At 39.0% G+C, this 21,476-nt stretch overlaps 1 pseudogene; it reads right to left on the bottom strand.

Moving 5' to 3' along the window:
* Nucleotides 1-3,343: 3,343 nt before the first annotated feature.
* Nucleotides 3,344-17,039, bottom strand: LOC145130683 (uncharacterized; annotated as a pseudogene).
* Nucleotides 17,040-21,476: the final 4,437 nt, after the last annotated feature.

Here is a 21,476-nt window from a genome sequence, read left to right as displayed (position 1 = left end):
CTCCAGCGGTTCTATGAGAACTAATGGCCTTACGAGATGTGCCAAGACTTGATGGAAAAGTACCATCAAAGTGCACGTCAAGAAAGGTACGAGATCGTTGCCTTGTTGATAACGACCAATATGAAAGATGGAGAGTCCATCACGAGCCACTTCCAAAGAATGCAAAGGAATGTGGATCGTCTGCTCAAATTGAATGTCAACTTTGATGAAGAGTTAGCGATTAATATAATCCTACACTCTTTACCTCCTATCTATAACTAGTTCAAGATGACTTATCATATAAACAAGGAGGAAGTCACCTGATGTGTGTAAAACGTACTAGTTTTAATCCTACTAACTTAAACAAAAAAAAACAAACACACAAAAGGCAGTGTACCTATCGATTAGTAGTTTAGTTCAGGTAAGTAGGGTATCGAACACAGGGAACGGTAAACAATTAAAATAAATGCTAATATTATCTAAATTAAACAATATAAAATGGGGTTTCTCTAGTTTTGCAAGACTAGAAACTTAAACAATCAATTAACACTCAAACAAAATACAGTTAACAATTAAGAAGAACAAGAAAGGACAACTAGATTCAATGATAAAAGAGACTTCTGTTCAGATTTGATTCACTTATTCCTATGGTTGATTTCCTGGAAAGTGCAATGGATCAATATGTCAATGGTTACCGATTCCTAATATGATTGGGTTCATGTTCACTATTACCAATCCTTTAGTAGACAAGTTAATTCAAACAGTGGCCAGTTGATTAAACTAACAAGTTTCCTAGTGTTCAGTTCGTATCAAGTAAGACTTGTAATAATAGCTAATCAAATTTGTTCAATTCAATCAACTCATATGTGGTTGTTCATCACACATGCTCACACATTGATTTACATATTTTCTAGTTAACCCTAGTTTCATGTTCACTAGTCCTAGGCATACGATCTTGTATTCTCAAAATTATATGAATCAAGTAATCAAGAAGATGTTCATACAACTTAATAACTCACTTATTAACAAAAAATATGTATCATCAATACATGAGGATCTTTAACAAGCTTAACAAGATAAATAACCAAATTAATATTAATCCAACCACTCAATCAAACCATGTTCATAAGATTATCTCATCCAAACAGAAGTAAAAAGCTTTTAGCTCATATCTACAGCAAGTAATAACCTAAAATCAAAATCTAATGATTCAAACATGGTTCAAAACAAAGATTAAGAAAAGAAGAATGATTATTTTTCTTTGATTCTCTTCTAAATTGTCTCTTATGTTGCAATCTCGAAAACTGAAGTTTCAAGAACCCTTCTGGTCTTCAATAATCGCAGCTAGTCTCCAGAAAGTGTTAGCGTTCGAATGAGAAGCATTTCTATATATAAATTCTGAAAACAGGGCCAAATCGATGAGTTTTCACCACCAACTCGTCGAGTTTTTTCGATAATCCGCGTATACAGCGTGTACGGCAAGGCATCTTCGAATCAGGAATATTCTGACCAACTCGTCGAGTTTTGGGTCCACTCTTTGGGTTCTCTTGGAATCAACATTTTCTCAAAACACGAAAGTCATCCGAAATTGTTTCTAGTTTTCAGAACATTTTGAATCTCGTCAATCGGAGTTACGGTTCATGAGATATGGACAAAACACTGACGAGGGGTCAAGCTGTCCAATAACATCCTTCTTTCTTCAGTCTTCAATCTCCAAGCTTCCAATCACTCAATCCTCTTCCTTTTTCACCCGAGAATGTCTTTTATTGCTGAAATTGAAATATTAAGCTAATTAAGTACCTTTTTTTCCATAAAATGATATAAAATCAACAATAATTAATAAGGTAATGAATGATTTCTATGACTAAATAAGCCCATATCAAAATACCCCACACTTGACTTTTTCTTGCCCCCAAGCAAAACTGAATTTTATCACACCAATATCATATAAGACAATCCAAATCAAACCCAACCATTATGCCAAAACCGCAACGCATGCATTTGTGTCTAAAATTTTTCCTAAGGACCCCCCTCAATTCTAAATACTTACAATCCTCATAAACACTCGCCCACTTCTTTTGAACATTGCTCATTTTATGCATCCCTCCGAATCCATCCCCATAAAACTTTCTTAACCTGAAGTCATTTTTGGTTAAATCCCCAAGCATACATATGATAAAATAACCTAGAAAAGAAAATTACAATAAAAATAAATACTACTTTTGATTGAATCTTTTATACTTTGTAGCTTTTCTTCATGATATTCTTCTTTGTCTTCATAGCTTTGTAGATTCTTTATTCAAACATTTCATCACTCTTTTTTTTCAACTTTTTTTTCTTTTTTTTTTCTCTTTTTTGTTTCTTTTTTCAGCGCACTTTTTCCACTCAAAACTAAAAACCTAGAAAAACATATGCTTAAGCAAGGGAATTTAACTTCATCCTTTATTGGTTAAAGGCATTAGTCTAGTGTGCAATGACTACTTTAGTTTTCCTGGATACATTTCAAGTAGACGATGCTAAACATGTTGCGATCCTCAAACTAAGCGAGGTTGTGTTTTTGTCTCATGATTTCACTAGAATAAAGGAGGCCACAAATGCACTATAACGTATATAGGCTCAACTAAACATTTGGGTCTTCATAGAATCATCAAACACAATAATAGCATGGAACCCTAATTGCTCTACCAAATTTGTCTGAATTAACCCTAGCAAAATTTTTATGCAATTTTTTTTTTCAAACCAAGGATTCAAAAGATTCTAATCTTTTCACTAAATGTAATCAACCCCCTACCCCACACTTAAATTATGCAATGTCCCCATTGCATGTTAAAACAATTAAAGAACATAAAAGTAAAGAGAGAATTGGAACAGACTCCCCTGGGATAGAAGTTGCGAGGTTGATATTCTTCTTGGAAATCTCCATCTTCAGTTGACTTTAGACATGGGAACAACTCATCCACGCCTTCGGTGTCAAATCTCGTGTTATACAGCTCCAAAATATAGAGGAAAAAGGTCTTGGAAATTCTCAGAAATTTCTCTTGAATAGTATAGCCAATTTCCCTTGACAAATGTAATCAAATCACCAACTTGAAGATAAGAGAAAGAGTAACTAGTCGAGTCTAGAGGGAACTCGGTGAGTTGAGTCGTTAAAGCTGGCAACAGTCGGGTTTTTCCAAATGGACTCGTCGAGTATCTGAATGGAACTCGACGAGTTTTCTTCACTGAGTGAAAAAAATTATCTCCTGCTTCAGGTTCGTTTCTGGGGTTTGAGGAGATTCGTAATTAGACTCAATTCTCCCATTCTTCTCATTTTAGACTCGATCTCATGTTTTATTCCTCACGCTTTATTCGTTCATTCTATCCCTCACCCTATATTCTGAAAAGATCAAAAACAAATACCAAGTAATAAAAAAACATCAAAATAAAAATCCTAAATTATCCCTAAATACTAGAAGTTTAGAAAGAAAAAGAAAAGCAAACTCTAATGACGGGTTGCCTCCCGCAAGCGCTTCTTTTTGTGCGAGTCTCTAGCTGGACTCTCAACTTAATAAACTTCCAATAAACTCAATGCCAGTCCATCCGTTTCATTGAATATCTTCTTTGGTGGACCAATTTGTAAAATTTGGCTCTTTGCTTCTAAAATTGGCCAAACGAGCTTGAATATATAAAACCCAATAATCTTGATAAGGGTTGGGACCGGTTGGATACTAATCAGAAATGGATCGCGCTTCAGAACTTTCTCCAAAGTTGGAGTGGTCACCCCATGCTTGGAAACACAATCTGGGAAAATAGGGGGCCACGTCGTGGTAATGGTCAAACCACGGCTTGGTTCCTGCAACTCAACTTGTTCTTGTTCTTCATCTGACCCTTCTGCTAGCAATCTTTCCAGCTCCTCCAAATCTCTTTTTGGATTAAATTCTTCATCTTTTAACTCTAGCTCTTGTAACTCAAATTGCTCTTGTTTATTAGGCAAGATGTTATCTAAACATATTCCAAATTCTTTCAAATCATCATCTGAGTCATATTCCTCATCTTCTTGCTCAATTTCCTGTACTACTTCCTCAAGAAAAGCATCAAAAGCATCGAGATTTGGAAAATACATAACAAATATTAAAACAAAAAAAAACTCGTAACTTTATATGAGATAAATCTCACACAAAGGATCGATAATACTAGCAATTAAAATAAATTTTAGAACCGTTCCCCGGCAACGGCGCCAAAAACTTGATGTGTGTGAAACATACTAGTTTTAATCCTACTAACTTAAACACAAAAAAAACAAACACACAAAAGGCAGTGTACCTATCGATTAGTAGTTTAGTTCAAGTAAGTAGGGTAGCGAACACAGGGAACGGTAAACAATTAAAATAAATGCTAATATTATCTAAATAAAACAATATAAAAGGGGGTTTCTCTAGTTTTGCAAGACTAGAAACTTAAACAATCAATTAACACTCAAACAAAATACAGTTAACAATTAAGAAGAACAAGAAAGGACAACTAGATTCAATGATAAAAGAGACTTCTGTTCAGATTTGATTCACTTATTCCTATGGTTGATTTCGTGGAAAGTGCAATGGATAAATATGTCAATGGTTACCGATTCCTAATATGATTGGGTTCATGTTCACTATTACCAATCCTTTAGTAGACAAGTTAATTCAAACAGTGGCCAGTTGATTAAACTAATAAGTTTCCTAGTGTTCAGTTCGTATCAAGTAAGACTTGTAATAATAGCTAATCAAATTTGTTCAATTCAATCAACTCATATGTGGTTGTTCATCACACATGCTCACACATTGATTTACATATTTTCTAGTTAACCCTAGTTTCATGTTCACTATTCCTAGGCATACAATCTTGTATTCTCAAAATTATATGAATCAAGTAATCAAGAAGATGTTCATACAACTTAATAACTCACTTATTAACAGAAAATATTTATCATCAATACATGAGGATCTTTAACAAGCTTAACAAGATAAATAACCAAATTAATATTAATCCAACCACTCAATCAAACCATGTTCATAAGATTATCTCATCCAAACAGAAGTAAAAAGCTTTTAGCTCATATCTACAGCAAGTAATAACCTAAAATCAAAATCTAATGAATCAAACATGGTTCAAAACAAAGATTAAGAAAAGAAGAATGATTATTTGCCTTTGATTCTCTTCTAAATTGTCTCTTATGTTGCAATCTCGAAAACTGAAGCTTCAAGAACCCTTCTAGTCTTCAATAATCGCAGCTAGCCTCCAGAAAGTGTTAGGGTTCGAATGACAAGCATTTCTATATATAAATTCTGAAAACAGGGCCAAATCGACGAGTTTTCACCACCAACTCGTCGATTTTTTTCGATAATCCGCGTATACAGCGTGTACGACAAGGCATCTTCGAATCGGGAACATTCTGACCAACTCGTCGAGTTTTGGGTTAAATCGTCGAGTTCTCTTGGAATCAACATTTTCTCAAAACACGAAAGTCATCCAAAATTGCGTCTAGTTTTCAGAACATTTTGAATCTCGTCAATCGGAGTTACGGTTCATGAGAGATGGAAAAAAAAACCCTGACGAGGGGTCAAGCTGTCCAATAACATCCTTCTTTCTTCAGTCTTCAATCTCTAAGCTTCCAATCACTCAATCCTCTTCCTTTTTCACCCGAGCATGTCTTTTATTGCTGAAATTGAAATATTAAGCTAATTAAGTACCTTTTGTCCATAAAATGATATAAAATCAACAATAATTAATAAGGTAATGAATGATTTCTATGACTAAATAAGCCCATATCATCACCTTTAGCAAACTTCAAGGTCTATTAAGAACTGCTGAAAGTGGACTCAAAGACAAAGCTATCGTATCCACTCCTATTGCTACTGCCCCAATCCTAGCTATTGGACATGGGAAGGGGGAAAAGAGGACAGCTCCCTCTAAGAATCACAAAGGAAAGTCTCATGATGGATCTGATGGGTTTTGCACATTCTAACACTCCTATGGTGTACATGCAACCCTAGAAACCTTGGATCTATGTTTTCTCTAAGATACATGCAAATAATAATTTTCCAAGGTTTACTTCCTAACTAGCATGTTATGAGGTACTTGAATCATAAAACACTAGTAGAAGAACATACCTTTTGTTGCTTGGATTCCTTGAGAACCTTGTGAGACTAGCGCCTCAAGTGTGATGCCTCAAATGTCTCACACAACACCACAACTCTTGGAATAACCTTGAGAGAAGTTCACTAACACTCAAAATCGGCTAGCCCTCTAGTTCTCTTCTTATTTGTGCCGATTTTGCTAGTCATGGGGTCCTTTTATAGTTGTGTCACAAGTAGGGTTACAACATGTAAACCCTATTTGACATGGCTTTCCATATTCCATGATCCATGGGTTTATAACCTCCATGGACTATCCATGTATCACCTTATGGGTTTTATCCCAATTCAATAAACCATGGATCATTAGCCCACTATAAAAGAATAGATGATTTATGCAATCAACCCCATATCTTTTATTAGTCTCCTTTTAATCACCAAATTAATTCTAAATTAATTCTTTATCAATACTAATTAAATAATATTATTAATATATTAGAACTTATAATATATTAATAAACCATAAGTGTCCTTTCTCTTATTTAGTCTATCCAAGTGTTGCAATGCCATGCAACCCAAATGGACCATGCCAACCGGGTCAAGTACATTCCAAAAATAGTTATGAACTTAGACACCTAATCCAACAGTCTCCCAATTGGATAAGTCTAATAACTATAACTGCAAGAATGACTTCATGAACCGATCAACAATCGTAGCTCTTCAAGGTCTCGTGGAACTGAGATGCTGATGATACGTCATTTAAGACAAGTGATCATATAATCCTCTGTTCTAGATATCAGTCGGAAAAATACATGGAACAATGTCGTACTTATTGTCCAGCAGTTGGTTTACCGATTTCTGATTTGTTTTACATAGAACTTAATTGAACACATCAATTTAGTTCTGACTGGGCCCGATACATAGGTCAAAACAAAATCATCGAGGGGCCCAAATATCGCTTCTAATGTAAGAAGGAACAAATAAACTTCGACTCATATGCTTGTTCTACTACTTGTTGAATTATACACAAAGGCACATTTTATAACATCGAGTTACCAATGCGTTTTCGTACAATCAATGTATAACCAACTCATAGTCAACAACTCATATCTCTAGGTTTGAAGACTTATATGATATTACCGTCTCACGATCACTCGAGATAAATTCCATGAAGTGATACAAGTGAGCGTGGGTTGAATCAAACACTCAGAACTTCTGAGCATTCATGAGTGTTGGAGCACCTCTTGCTATGTCCAACATCTTAGACATCTACAAGCCAACTCATGACAGTCTTGATTCATATCTACTTCTAACATATGACCAACTATGGAGAGTTTGAATAATATGATATACCATAACATAATTATTCTGGAAGTTAAAACATGCAAAATGAAATGATATTAAACAATTGACAGAAGATAGCAACACTTTACTTATAAGTAAACAACAACTTTTATTTATCATTAAATGTCAATTACACTTTACAAATTTCAAAGCTATCTAATTTCCAAAACTAATATCATCCTTTAGCCCTATGCGCCTCGCATGCTGAAGAAGCTTAACCCTACTCAGTCCCTTCATGAGAGGATCTGGTGGGTTCTCATCCGATGATACCCTTTTTGCCACGAGGAGTCCTTCTTCTATTCGATGTCTAATGAAATGGTATTTTCTGTCGATGTGTCTGGATCTTCCGTGATCCCTTGGTTCCTTGGCTAAGGCAACTGCACTTTCACTGTCACAAAAAATCTCCATAGGCTCCTTTATAGATGGTACAACTCCAAGGCCTCCAATGAAGTTCTTTATCTATATAGCCTCTTTTGCTGCCTCGCTTTCCGCTATATACTCAGATTCGCAAGTTGAATCAGCCACTGTCTCCTGCTTGGAACTTTTCCAAGTAATTGCTCCTCCGTTTAAGGTAAAGACCCAGCCTGGCTGAGAGCGGAAATTATCCCTATCTGTCTGAAAGCTAGCATCACTATACCCTACTACTCTCAAGTCATCACTCCCACCGAGGGTAAGGACCCAGTCCTTAGTCCTCCGCAGGTACTTGATAATGTTCTTTACCACAGTCCAGTGAGCATTGTCAGGGTTCCCCTGATATCTGCTGACCATGCTCAATGCAAAGGCCACGTCAGGATGAGTACAAGTCATAGCATACATGATCGAGCCTACAGCGGAGCATACGATACTCAACCTATCTCTGCTATCTCAGCCTCTGTACTCGGGCTCTGAGTCTTACTCAATCTAGCGTTACTCTGGATCGGTAACTCTCCTTTCTTGGAATTCTGCATGTTGAACCTACTCAGCACCTTATCCAAGTAGGTACTCTGACTAAGTCAAATTAGTCTCTTACTCGTGTCTCTCAAAATCCTTATCCCTAGGATATAGACAGCTTCTCCAAGGTCCTTCATAGCGAAACACTTCCCAAGCCAGGACTTAACTTCCTGCAGAGTTGGGATGTCATTTCCTATGAGTAGTATGTGTTAGAACAAAGTTCTAGTAGGATCGATAGATTCTAAGCAGAAAAACAATAAATGACGTAATGAAGAACACAAGAATGGTTTAACTGATGTCGAATGATTAAGCTTTAACACCTCAGAAGAGCTCGATTAAGAACTTTGACTGTAGAGGTGTTTTGGGTTATAAAGCAAGAATAATAATAATGACGACCATTTCTAAGGCATACATGCATGCACTATTTATAACTTAACCCTAATTAATAATAACAGATGGACAGGCCCAATTCGGATATACAAAACTAAGCCCATGACGCAACATAAAATACCCAACAATCTCCCCCTTTGCGTCAATGGAGCCGAGAGCTCAGTTCGGTTGAGCTATAGAAGACTTCTTGACAGTCTTGAACACCTTCGGTATAATGGCCAGTAGAGTATGACGAAAAGTGATATACCACCGAAGCATGTTCGTGAAGTTCTTCTTGTTTGACTTAGTGTTTTGCTTGCATCGATGGATAATATTGATTATATGCTCCAAGCAGTCAGTTGAGAACAAATGCTTATCAACAAGAGCGAAAAGAAATCTGTTAGCTTCGCCTCTTGTGAACATCACTGTGAGATGTGTAGAATCAATTTGACCCATATTCATCTTGTTCACATCTCCAGGTTTTGTAGTTGGCTTGACAGTTGGTTTCTTCTTCAAAACTTTAGCAATCTCCTGATCCATTGCAGCAACTTCATGGATATAGGAAGCCAACATCCTCTTCAGATGATCTAGGATCGGCTCATACTCCTTCGCATTAGTGAGAAATATGTTGAACAACAAGATCCAATCATGAGGATTCAAGTTAGGAAGATCTTCCAGGGAAATAACAGAAACCGAGTTGTCTGAACCTTGGGTTATTTTGAAATTGACATTAACAAACTTCCTTGCAGGCGAAGGTTTCAGCACCTTGACTGTTATAATCTTTTGTGCACTCCAAGTCAGGTACTGAGGCTGACCGAACTTGAGATAAAAATCGATAAGTTCACGATCAACTTGAGGGTGAGGTGAGGGAACTTGAACAATTGAATCAAAGCAGTGAAAAGTAAATGCCTTTCGTGTTATAGGCATATCAAACTGTGAGTCCCTCGAATTCTCACAATCAAACGAAGCTACAGGTTCCAGCCAGTACACGCTTGGAAACTTTATCGCTTCTTTGATAAGCGTTTCCCTAGTCCAAGGAGGAAACAAGGCCTTTTTGCAAATTAAGGCATCTTGATCTTCCTAGTTCTTTCGCTCCCTCTCTTCTGCTTCCTTTGCAACCCGAAGGGTTTCATCCAACTCCTTATCCCTTTTCTTCCATTTCAGGGCATCGGCAATTGTTTCTTCTTCATCACTATCATCAGCAAGTCCCTTCTTCTTATCTTGATTACCAGAACCTGAAGCTTCATTACCCTTCGGTTCTTTTTTGACAGTGACTTTCGGTTGAGTTGTCTGAACACCTTTTCCCCCTTGTTTTGGAGGTACGAATCGCTCCGAAACACCCTTCATTTCATGTAAAAGTGCAAGGGCAGGAAGAATCTTGGAAGTCAGGTGAGTCATGTTGGTCAGCGTAAGAATTGGATCATGAGCACTAAGAACATTGTTCAGCATATTCTGAACATCACCAGCACAACTCTGGAAAACAGCACGCTCAGTCTTCAACAATGAAATCTCCCGCTCAGCTTGAGCCAATTGAACCTTCTGGACTTCAATGGTAGAGGTTTGACGAGCAAGTTCCTCCCGTAATGCGCTCTCCTTTGCTAAATCAGCATGGAGTGTTTCAAGACGAGAATTCACTGAGCTAAGAAGAGAAGTGTTTTCAGCTTGAATTGAAGAACGAACATGCTCGAATTTGGCTTGCTCCTCTTGAAGGGACTTTGATAGAGAGTCAACTGAAGCGTTCACTTTAGCTGCATTCGAATCAGCATGACCCTTGAGGGATTCAAGAAAAATCTTGGAACTGTGAATAAGTTCTGCAACTTCAGTTGTAGCCTTTTGGCAAGAAGATGTTGATGCTTCCACTGCCTTCGTTGATATGTCAATGGCCCCTGTATACTGCTCAAAAGCGGTGTCCAGAAAAGCCTTGAGCACAACATAGTTATACGTCTTAGTAGAGGTAAGCAATTGATCAAGCTTTTCATCTAGATTCTGCACTTGTTGTCTGGTGACAGGAGCATCTTCATCTTCATCAGTGGGAATTCGATAAGGACTATAATAGTTTGAGTCAAACTCAAAATTGTCACCACCGAGAGTATCACCAGAATCAGTTGAGGGTGAGGGTGAAAGAGGTTTGGATGTAACAGGAGGTTCGGTTGTAGTGGTGGTAGTTGCTTGTGAAAAGATAGGAGGTGGTAAAGGAGTGGTAGAGATTGGTATGGTACTAACTGGTGGTGGTGGTGGCACAGAAGTGGTGGTTTGAGACGTAGGAGGTGGTGGAATGGGAGCAACCGAAACTGGAACAATATTTTTCGGTGGAGATGGAGGAGGAGTTGGAATCTTGTTATGAAGTTGTTCAGTAGGAGTTGGAGAACGAGGAGGTGTATTACCTCTTGGTGAACCATGATGCTGAACTTCTTCTTCCTCATCTGCCGATCGCTCCTCATCATGTTCTGATATTGAAGGAGAGGGACTTTTAGATTTTCTTGCCATCTTCTTAACTTTCTTTGGAGCCAAAGAATCAGCCTTTTCAGCCTTTTGCTTTTTAGACTTGACAGGCTTAGACGAAGGACCTTCGGTTGCCACTTTCTTGGTATCTGCCCTTTTTCCTCGCTTGGCTGGCTTCTCCACAGCATCTAAAGCAGCTTGCTGTTCAGGAGTCAGTTCTCTTGGTCCTTTGGGAGTAAGCTTTCGGTAGTCAGCCATCACTTTACTTTCGCTTGACACACACCTGTACATTGTTTGAGGTATTGAACCATTGTGAGAGAACTTGGTGGCATCTGAGAAGATGATCTTTTTCGAATGAAAAGTAGCCACAGAGGAGACCAATGCATCCTTCATGACTGGAATCTGTAAAGTGTCAATGGCCCTTCGGGTGACGATGGTCCAGAAACGACCACAAGAAATCTTTGGATGTCTCGTCGATGTGTTGAGACTTTGCACCAGTTGCGACCAAATAATCGACTCATAATCGAGGTTAATGCCATTGTAGAAGCCATAGAGAATGGTCAGAAAACCCTTACTGGTACCATCTGACCCAACAACCCTCTCCGCTAAACCCTTGTTGATAAGAGTAAGTAACCCATTCCATTGCGGCGGCAAACACGATTTCTTAAACATCGTCACTATGGTAAGAACATCAGTGTACCCCATCTCATAAAGCATTGTAAACAGCTGGGTTGTGGTGACGAAATTAGGAGAGATAACAGAAGCATCGACGACAAGCTTTAACAGGGAACATAATCGCCCTTTCGAAATTGATGCCTTGTGAGAGAAGATTTGAAAATAGATCATCTCCTTGTTCTTGTCGTAAGACACAGTAGAATACACATGTGATAGCAGAGACATTGGAACAGATTCCACCTGCGTGAGTGCGATAACAAGAGGAGAGTACTTGAGACATTCAACAACGTGGAGCATGTACGAATCATACAAAAAGGGGTTCAGTTGAATGATCAAGTTCTGATTAGGTTTGATCACAAGCAATGATGATGAAGCAGTTTGATCTTGAACAGATGATGATTCCGCCATTGTTGATATAAGGATGAAGATGAACAGTTGCAGATCGCCTTGTGTATTTGAGAGAGTTTGAAGAAGGTAAGAAGGTACATTTGGTGCGAGAAACCCTTTATATACCGTTGTCAGGAGAGAGAAAGTATCTTCGTGATGATAATACGATCACTGAAACGTCGCCTGAAAAAGCGCGATGTGACAGGTTGGTTACCCCAGATAGACGTCATCAAGCGTGGGTTTAGGAACTGTTCAAATTCACACGTCCAAAATCTTATCCACATATCGTCTTTTCAAATTCACTTTCGCCTAAAAGAAACTTTAAACGAGCCATAAGGAACATCAACCAGAATTTTGGAAAATCATAAAGTATTTCCGTGTAAGAGTGTGCCAAAAATAAAGAAATAAAGCAAAATGTGTATAAGATGTGAGTGATGTCTTTAATAAGACATAAAGCAGATGATTTCGGGCAAGAATCTCTTCCTTCAAAGTCAAGATAAACTTAAAGTGCTTGCGTGGTTCCCCGAGAAAATACGATCGAGTGTTTGTAAAGAAACATCGAAAGGCTTCTTTTAAATAATAGTTTAAAGGGTGGCTTTTCTTCAACCGAACATCGATTCTTAACATAAGACGGAACGTTGGATGAAGTACTTGTGAGACCGATGTGGTCTATTGAACAAGTAGGTTGGATATAATTTGTTGTGACTAAAGATGTTATAAAAATCTCAAAACAAAAAACAAACTGGATCTTTTTGGGAAGAAATGCCTTAGTGTTAGACAATTTCATAAAAGACCACTCAAAAAATAAAATGAGATTTCGTTAGGTAACAAGTGAGATCTTGAATATTAATATTCACCGTCAATTCATTATTGGTATTGGATTTTGGGTCTCACTTAGCACGTGGTATACACATCTAAGATCATAAACACAGATTTTGTGTAACCATAAACCTCAGTGGTAATATCTGAGAAAGTTGATGGAGAATGTAAAAGAGGTGGTTTATGAACCGAAAGTACCTCTGCTATTTAAACGTGACAAAGCAGAAAACTCTTAACTCATTTGAGAAGAGTAAGGTAGCTCATGACTTGAGTGGATTTATCAGCCTGATTGGGAAGAAACAAGAGGTATAGATCGAATCATTAAGGCCTTGCTCCTAGTCTTAGAGGCTTAGGTCTACATGCAGCAGCATGCTTCTAGGGACACTTTACTAGTTCATATCAAAATAATCATACCTGCCCTACCTCCAATTTATGTTGCAATGATGTACTTGGTACCTAGCAAAGAGAATAAGCAAACAAACAAACCACACAAACAAAACAAACACAACAAAACAAAAAAAAATAATTAAGAGAAAAAATAAAAGATAAAATCTTTTGGAATTTTGAATTTTCTGAAAAATAATAAAAGCAGAAAAAATATTTTTGTATTTTTGAAGTTTTTGAAAAATAATGAAAACAGAAAAATAAACAAAATGAAATTAATACTAAACACTCTTGGAACAAAAATAAAAGAGAAAATAGGACAAGAAAAAGATTTAAAAATGAGTTTACAAACTATACAGCCGAAACCAAACCTTAAAAGAATGAAGCAAAATAAGTCGAGCGTTCGGTTCATTTCGGTTCCCTAAAATTCCGGAGCCGAAATAGACCGAGCGTTCGGTTCATTTCGGTTCCCGAAAAATCCGGAACCGAAATAGACCGAGCGTTCGGTTCATTTCAGTTCCTGAAAAATCCGGAACCGAAATAGACCGAGCGTTCTCTCTATTTCGCTTGTCTAAAATTTTAGAGAGGTTTGAGGGTTCGGTACCGACTCTGCTTCCATCATTCCCAAACCTTGTAAAATTTTATTGAAGCTTGCTTCTGGTAAGACTTTAGTGAAGATGTCAGCCAGTTGATCAGAGGACCGAACGAAATGTACTTCCACATTCCCATCTTCTACATAGTCCTTGATGAAATGGTATCTTAGTGCAATATGCTTTGTCTTTGAGTGTTGCACTGGATTGTGACATATTCTTATCGCACTTTCTGAGTCACAATAGAGAGGTATTTTCTTCATACTCAGTCTGTAGTCTCTTAGTTGGCTTTATATCCATATCACTTGTGAGGTGCAGGATGCTGCAGCTATGTACTCAGCTTCGGCTGTTGAAAGAGACACACAGGTTTTCTTCTTGGACTGCCAACTTACAAGTTTACCATCAAGGAATTGGCATCCTCCAGTTGTGCTCTTTCGGTCCAGACCGCATCCTCCAAGATCGGCGTCAGAAAAGGCTTGAACAAAGAATCCGGATATAGCAGGGTACCAAAGACCGAGAGAAGAGGTTCGCTTCAGATAACGGAAATTATTTTTCACTGCCACCATGTGAGGTTCTCTTAGATTTGCTTGAAACCTGGCACAATAACAAACAGAAATCATAATGTATGGTCTACTAGCTGTTAGATACATAAGAGACCCTATCATTTGACGATAGAGTGTTACGTCAACGACAGGTTTTTCCTGAGATGGTGTTAACTTTGTGCCAAACGCCATGGGAACCTTTACCTTCGAATCTCCCGTCATACCGAATTTCGCCAGCAAGTTCTTCGTGTAGGCCTCCTGGTTGATAAAAATTCCTTCTGGACCCTGTCTTATATTCAAACCACGGAAAAAATTAATCGGACCCATTGCGCTCATTTCAAATTTAGTCTCCATCAACTTCCTAAATTCAGCCGTTAAGCTAGGATTCGTGGAGCCGAAGATGATGTCATCGACATAAATCTGAACTATCATTAGATGTTCGCCTTCTTTCTTTCGGAAGAAGGTTGGTTTAACCAAACCTTGCTTGAATTTTGACATTTTAAGAAAGCGAGTTAAAGTTTCATACCAGGCCCTTGGTGCTTGCTTCAGACCATATACAACTTTATCCAACACATAGCAATGATCAGGGTATTTCTCGTTCACGAACCCAGGTGGTTGCTCAACATACACCGTTTCTTCTAGTTCTCCATTTAAGAAAGCACATTTCACGTCCATTTGGAAAACTTCGAAGTTTTTATGAGCAGCATATGCCAGAAAGATTCTAACTGATTCCAACCTTGCTACAGGAGCGAAGGTCTCCTCATAGTCAATCCCCTCTTCTTGGCAATATCCCTTCACCACCAACCGAGCCTTATTGCGTATGACGTTACCCTCTTTATCCAACTTATTCCTGAAGACCAGTTTTAAGTCGACCACTGAAGCATCCTTTGGAGTGGGAATCAACCGTTAAACTCGATTATGTTCAAACTCATGGAGTTCATCTTGCATTGCTTGTACCCAATCAGCGTGATCAAGTGCAGCATTAACCGTCTTCGGTTCGATTTTGGAGACAAACGAATTAAACATACAAAATTCAACATTAGAGAATAATGCAGTTTGTTTCGCTTTCAATTGAGAACGTGTGAGAACTCGCTCAGATGATTCACCAGTAATTTGTGCTTTGGGATGATCCTTAGTCCATTTCGTTAGAGGAGGGTAATTAGGGTCATAGGCAGGATCCAACTCTGCATTTACCTCTTCTTCAAGTTCTGATTGATCACCTTCGTCATTTGTATTCTCATTCTCCCCCTCAAAAGGCGAAGCGTAACCCTTGTCAGGTTCAGGATTCTCCTCCTCTGTTGGAGTTGGATTCTCCCCCTCGATTGGACTATCATTGGTTGGGATTGGAGTTGGATTCTCCCCCTCGACTGGACTATCAGTTGTTTTTGGTACAGATGAACCCTCCCCCTTGAACGTTGAGCTGTTGTTTGGAGGGTCAGTTGAGGGTTGACCACCAGTCGGTTTAGGAGGTTCATTTTCCATTTCTTTTGCAGCTTCATCAATGATCTTTTTCAGATTGTCGATTTTGTTGTCTGCTGCTTTCGCCTCTGAGTGTACATCCTTTTCTGGTTCATCAAATAGCCTTATGTACTCTTCAAACAAGTTGGAAATAGGAACCGAGACTTGTCCTGATTCAGGAAATATTTCCCCCAAGGTACTTTCGCTTCTTTGAACTTTCTTCATGTAGTTGTCATCAAAGGTTACATAGTATGTTTCTTCAATACGTTTGGAGCATTTATTCAAAACCCTGTATGCCTTTGAAGTGAGTGAATAACCAAGAAAAATTCCTTCATCGGCTTTGACGTCAAACTTGTTTCGGTTCTCTTTGGATTTGAAAATGAAGCACCTTGAACCGACCACATGGAAAAACTTAACGTTGGGTTTTCGATTGTTCAGAATCTCATACGGAGTGATGGAGAATCGCTTGTTAAGTAAGGAACGGTTCTGAGTATAGCACGCGGTTGCAACTACATCGGCCCAGAAGTATAGCTGAAGAGAAGCGAAGCTTAGCATGGTTCGGGCTGCCTCACACAAGGAACGGTTTTGTCTTTCAACAATTCCATTCTGTTGTTGTGTATAGGGGGCCGAGAAGTTATGAGATATCCCGTTTTCAGCCAGAAAATCCTCAAAATCTTTATTCTTGAATTCAAGCCCATTGTCGCTTCTAATATTCCTCACCAGCTTTCGCAGCTGCAGTTCCACTTGCTTGATAAACGCCTTCAACTTGGGAGTCGCGTATGATTTCTGTTTAAGAAAGAAAACCCAGGTGAAGCGTGAAAAATCATCTACTATGACAAGAATGAACTTACTACCACCGAAGCTTTCGATATCCGAAGGTCCACATAAGTCAATATGCAGAAGTTCAAGAGCTTCAACAATCTTTGTATTGATACGTGTAGGATGGCTCTTTCTGCTTTGTTTGCCCATCTCGCACGCTGCACATAAATGTTCCTTATCAAACTTGAGAAGAGGAAGGCCTCGAACATGATCACCAAGCACCAACTTATTAATGTCTTTGAAGTTCAGGTGCGATAGGCGTCGATGCCATAACCAGTTTTCATCAGAGTTCGCCTTTGACAGCAGGCATATTGCTGGTTTTCCTCGAATTGGGTTGAGATTTAAAGGATACATCTCTCCCTTGCGTTCAAACTTCAACAGAACTCTTTTGGATTGCTTCTCAACTATTTCTGATCCCTCATCATCGAATGAAACTTTCAAACCGGTTCCCACAACCAATTGAGATACGCTGATGAGGTTGTGCTGCAACCGTTCCACATAAGCCACTTTTTGAATTGTGAAGTCTCTGTTGGTTATCATTCCATATCCTTTGATTGTGCCAAATGAATTATTTCCATACTTCACACATCCACCATCCTTAAGGGACCAAAACTCCCTCAAGTCTTCCCTCCTTCCTGTCATGTGACGCGAGCAGCCACTGTCTATGTACCATTCGTCATCGAACTGCTCGTCACTTATAACCTTTTTGATCAGCCGATCACAGTCGTTGATCTTCTCACTCACGGGCTTGGCTGCAAAGCACTTGTCCTCAGTCAGCTTCAGCTCCTTAAGCTCACCTTCGGTTGGTCTTCTAGTTGTAACCATCAAACATTTTCCAGCCGAACCAGTCTCTCTCGCCACATAAGCTCTTCCATGTGTGGGTTTTCTCACTTCTTCATCCTCAGAATCGGTTGACCAGACTTCAACGCCACTGAACTCATCTTCATCCACAGTTTCCTGCACAATCAAGGCATTCATAGAACTATTAGTTGCCTTCTTTTTCTTTATTTCTTCCAACTTTCGCATGTAATATGCCTCATCATCTTCACCGTCCCTTTTCTCAGCTATCTTCCTCAACATGCAATCTTTGGCAAAGTGGTTCTTGCCATGATAGTAATTGCAGTCGAATCCAGAGTCTCCTGCAAACTTTCTTTCCTTCTTCTCGTCATCCTTTTGAGAGGTATTCTTCGTTTCTTCTTTCACCTTCTCAGAAGTGTAACTTCCTTGCCAGTTTCTGTTCTTATTGACAGGGAACTTCTTTCGTGCAAACTTCTTTGGGTTGGTGACCATCATTGCATATTCTTCGCCTGTAAGGTCACACTCAGACATATTTGAATCCTCCTCTTCTTCTGCAACACTTTTGCCTTTTGAGACAAGGGCCAACGATCCCACACCCGAAACTATCTTCGCCTCCTTGGTTACCACACTCTCATGGGATTTAAGTATACCCACCAGCTTCGCTAGCGAGTATGATTTAAATTGTTTGTGAGCTTTCACTGTTGAAACCACTGCCATCCATTCTGGTCTTAAACCATTCATGAAGGTAACTTTTTGCTCGATCAATTTTCTTTCAATACCATGGTTGATCATCTTGCTAAGGAGATGATTGAAGCGATCGAAGGTTTGTATCAGTTTCTCTTCAGGTTTCTATTCGAAAACTCCAAATTATGAGAGCAACAAGGTTTGGATTGAGTGTTCTAGATCATCATCGGTTGAGTAGAGTTCTTTTAACCTATCCCAGATTTCTTTAGCCATCGTGCATGAACCAACTAACCGAAAAGTGTCAGATTGCAATGTGAATCTGATCATTCTCATGGCTTTCACATTACATAGAACCTTGTCCTTTTCATCCTGTGGCATCTTATCTACGTCCGCCACAAGCTGATTATATTCTTTTTGAGTCTTCACTGTCCTGTTCGTTCCAGAGTGAACAAACGGCCCAAGCGTGATAGCTTACCAGATGAGATAACCATTATGTTCAGATCCAACTATGTAATCTTCAAAGTGATGCGCCCACACTTCATAGTCTTGAGTGTAGAGAATGGGAACCCTTGTAGTGGATCCAATGCTGTTGGAGATGTTCATGGGATTAGATTGAGAATCGTCGTGAGACATGGTGAGCCTTTCCTTAGAACTGCTATAATCAGACCTATAAACTTGAGATTAGGGTTTTATCAAACACAAGAGTTACCGTCAACAAGCAGAAGACGACTTCTTTATATTCGATAAAAGCGGAAACCCTAAAGAATTCTTCAAACGGAAGGAATGTGTATTGATCACACAGTCTCCTGCTCTGATACCAATTGTTAGAACAAAGTTCTAGTAGGATCGATAGATGCTAAGCAGAATAACAATAAATGACGTAATGAAGAACACAAGAATGGTTTAACTGATGTCGAATGATTAAGCTTTAACACCTCAGAACAGCTCGATTAAGAACTTTGACTGTAGAGGTGTTTAGGGTTACAAAGCAATAAAAATAATAATCACGACCGTTTCTAAGGCATACATGCATGCACTATTTATAGCTTAACCCTAATTAATAATCACGGATGGACAGGCCCAATCCAGATATACAAAACTAAGCCCATGACGCAACATAAAATACCCAACAGTATGTCATCCACATACAGTACCAAAAAGCTAAATATACTCCCACTAGCCTTGACATATACACATTAATTCATCTTCGCTCCTCGAAAAGCCAAACTCTTTGAAATTTTCATCGAAACAAAGATTCCATCTGCGAGGTGCTTGTTTCAATCCATAGATGAATTTCTCAAGCTTACACACTCTATTAGGGTACTCTGTGCTGACAAAACCCTCAGGCTGACTCATGTAAACATCCTCAGCCAACTTTCCATTAAGGAAAACGGTTTTGACATCCATTTGCCATATTTCATAGTCATGAAATGCAGCAATGGATAGCATAACCCTAATAGACTTAATCTTTGCTACTAGTGAAAATGTCTCATCATAATCAACTCCCGGAGTTTGAGAAAAGCCCTTTGCAACCAGTCGCGCCTTATAAATGTGTACATTATCATTCATGTCGGTCTTCTTCTTGAAGATCCATTTGCACCCGACTGTCTTACGACCTGGTACATTGTCAACCAAGTTCCAAACTTGATTGTCATACATGGACTGTATCTCGCTGTCCATAGCCTCTTTCCATTTGGCAGCCTCAGGGCCTGCCATGGCTTCCGAGTAGCTGTGAGGTTCATCCAGACTTACCAGCGTATTATCACTGATAAGTGTATCACCTTCCGCAGTAATATGGAAACCATGGTAATGCTCAGGTGCATTCCTAACTCTCGTGGAACGACTCAGAGGTAAATACTCGTCAGTTGGATAAACAGGAGTTTCCTCCTCAGGTTGATTGCTAGTGTTTGAGGTTCCTTCACCACTTGACTCTTGAATTTCTTCAAGGTCAATTTGCCTCCCACTGTTTCCTTGGCTTATGAACTCTCTCTCGCGAAAGACTCGTCTCTTTGCTACAAAGACCACATTATCACTGGGTCTGTAGAAGAGGTAACCAAAGGATTTTTGTGGGTAGCCGATGAAACTACACCTCTCACTTCGAGGTTTGAGCTTATCGTGAGTCTCGCGCCTTACGAAAGCCTCGCAACCCCAAATCTTGATGTGGTCCAGATTGGGAACTTTTCCAGTCCACATCTCGTGAGGTGTTTTGGCAACCTTTTTGGTAGGGACTAGATTAATAATATGGGTGGCAGTCTCTAAGGCATACCCCCAAAATGAGATTGGTAGCAAAGCTCGACTCATCATGGAACGAACCATGTCCAACAAGGTCCGATTACGCCTCTCAGCCACACCATTCAACTGCGGTGTCCTGGGAGGTGTCAATTGTGAGACAATCCCACATTCCTTAATATAGTCAAGGAACTTTGTACTAAGATACTCACCACCTCGATCGGATCGAAGCATCTTAATGTTCCTGCCCAGCTGATTCTCCACTTCCTGTTTAAACTCTTTGAACTTTTCAAAGGTCTCTGAATTTTGCTTGATTAAGTAGACATATCCATATCTACTATAATCATCAGTAAAAGTCACATAGAAGCGGTTAGCATCCCTTATGGCGGTTCTGAAGGGTCCACACACATCTGTGTGTACAAGATACAACAAACCTTCACCCCTAGCACAAGTACAGTGAAGGGTGACTTTGTCATTTTTTCAAGCAAACAAGATTCACAACTATCATCCGAATTTAGGTCAAATGACTCCAAGACTCCATCCTTTTGGAGTTGGCCTATGTGTTTCTTGCTTACATGTCCAAGACGACAATGCCATAATGATGCTTTATCCAAGCTAGTGGAAGAATCGATACACAACACATTATTTCGTAGGTTATCTACAACTGACACAGTTTCATACACACCATCACAAGGTAATGCTTTAAAATAAAGAACATTATTAAAGAAAGCATTAATAACACCACATTCAGAATCAAACGAAAAGGTAAACCCTTGTACAAACCATGAAAGGAAATAATATTCCTCGCCATTTCAGACGAGTAACAACATTTTATTCGAATCTAATGTAAACGCACTACTTAGAAACAAAGAGTAAACTCCAATCTTGGTGACAGGTGAAGCTTTCCTATTCCCCATGATTAAGTTTATCTTCCC

The sequence above is a fragment of the Lactuca virosa genome, chromosome 8, assembly GCF_052849685.1.
Source record: "Lactuca virosa cultivar CGN04683 chromosome 8, Lactuca_virosa_CGN04683_v6, whole genome shotgun sequence".
NCBI lineage: Eukaryota > Viridiplantae > Streptophyta > Magnoliopsida > Asterales > Asteraceae > Lactuca > Lactuca virosa.
This window is presented reverse-complemented; position numbering and strand designations above follow the sequence as displayed.